Genomic DNA, 2,179 nt, shown 5'->3' on the forward strand with positions numbered 1-2,179 from the left:
TGAATGTAAAACTAAGATCTGTTATGTAAACCTTCATCTAATTCATTAAAAAAGTTTTTAATATTTGCCCTTAAGTGCTATTCTAGGACATATGTGTATTGAAGGTGGGGCTCACTCACTCACTGTCACTCACTTCCATTGAGTTGATGCTGACTCATTTGGACCCTATGTGACAAGGTTGAACTGCCCAGGTGTGTTTCCAAGACTATAACTCTAAGGGAGTAGAAAGCCCCATCTTTCTACTGAGGAGAGATGGGTGGTTTTGAACTGCTGACCTTGAAGTTTGCAGTCCAACAAGTAACCACTGTGCCACAGGGGGTCAGTAGACTATAAAAAATAAGTAAATTATTTATAATGATTACCTTTCAGCAAAAAAAAAAAAAAAAGTTGAAGGCCCTTAATGAGATGGATTGATACAGTGGCTTCGAAAAATATCCTCAAACAAACCAATTATTTTATGCCAACTGTTCTTGAAAGTTGTGGAAATCTCAATGAAATTTTGAAATCTTTGCCCTTATTTAATGAATAGTGAAGGACTTAGGTCAGTGAACAGCCAAAAGATGCAACCCTTGGTGGTCCCTTCCAGAGGTAAGAGGAGTGATGGAAATTGAAAGACACATGGGAACAATTGGTTCAATGGACTCAAGGAGTATGCTAACATCAGTCATGTCTTGAACTGAACTCTCCTCCATGTAACTGTAATCAACCAGGGAACAACAAAAAGCTAGCACTTACCCAGGAACAAAACTCAGGGGTTAGGAAAGAAGGAGGAATGAAAACAGGAAACACAGAGAGGAAGTGGGATAAGTGGTGCTACATCATGGGACTGCAATGGGTGAGTTAAAGCACAATGTGGGTGAATTATTGTATTTGGACAGGTCTGTAACCCTCACCTAACTCACAGTGAGAAGTTGGTAAGTTATAGAGTGAAACAGAAATGCTTCTTTGCATAATCACTTCTGAACAGGAGGCTTTTTGCAGGGAATCTGAAGGCAATTACGATGATAGTCAGGAGAAGAACATTTTAGGAAGAGATAGAAGCAGTGCAAAGTCCCCGAGACAGGAGTATGCCTCATACCATCTGACAGCAACAAAGGTGAATGGTTTAAATAAAGCACAAAAGGGAGGCTGGGTTGAGGTAGTTTAAAGTAAACACAGAGACCATATTATGGTGAGGTTGCAGTCGACGCCATGGTATGGGACCTTAGATTTGGTTTACTACTTTTGAATGTATGTTTTATTATTATATCACACCACAGATCACTTCACATCGTTCATATGGTATTATACTGAGCAGCAAAGTGGTGTAAATGGGTAATGTGCAAATCTGGATAGAGATGATGATAGGCATGTAAGTGTGGGTTTGTGGGAAAAGTCTTTACTGTATTTGTAATTTTTCTATAACAACAACAACAATAAGAATTATTCAAACACCAACGTTTAGTAAAATAACATTTTTAATTAGTTATATATATTTAAAAAAAAAAACACCTTGACAACAACAAGCTGTGAGCTTCACCCAGAGTTCCTGACATGTCTTGGATAAGAAAAGCCACAGCTTTAACTCTCATATTCTTCATCTCTTACGCCAAAATTCTGATGCCCATTTTAAAGGAGAGTTAAAACATTAAATAATGCATGTAAAATGTCAAGCTGCATTCCATGAATTATTGGATGCATTATAATTCAAAACCTCACAGATTCATCCCCCAATTATAATGTGATTTTTCCATTCTTCATCTCTCTGTGGTTTTCACAAGAGCAATGCACTGTTCTTCACTTTTACCAGGGCAGTGTCTCCACGGGGCGAGTCTGAGGGTAGGCATCCTCTGCCATAAACTCTGCATTGACTCTCCGCTAATTTCAGAATTGCCCGTCCTGCAGGCAAACTATGAGAGTCTCTGTTATCCGGCTGCTGCCTACCTGGCCACACTCGGGCCTCACTCTCCATCCCTTGCTTTCAGTGTTCATCAGCTATGAACTATGGTATGTGATCTCCTAAGCAAACCTTATGGTTTTAATAATCCCAACATTAGTCCATACCTGTGTCCTCCAAAGCTCACTGTGACCAAAAGCTTCTCTGTGAACCTTGACTAAAACTCCCCAGGAAGGAAATCAACAATATGATCCATTTCAGAAGGAGTGCAGTGCCATCTTATATCGCATTTACTTATCATGT

This window comes from Echinops telfairi, unplaced genomic scaffold, assembly GCF_000313985.2.
Source record: "Echinops telfairi isolate 266 unplaced genomic scaffold, ASM31398v2 ScPeMD7_30;HRSCAF=105, whole genome shotgun sequence".
Taxonomy (NCBI): Eukaryota; Metazoa; Chordata; class Mammalia; order Afrosoricida; family Tenrecidae; genus Echinops; species Echinops telfairi.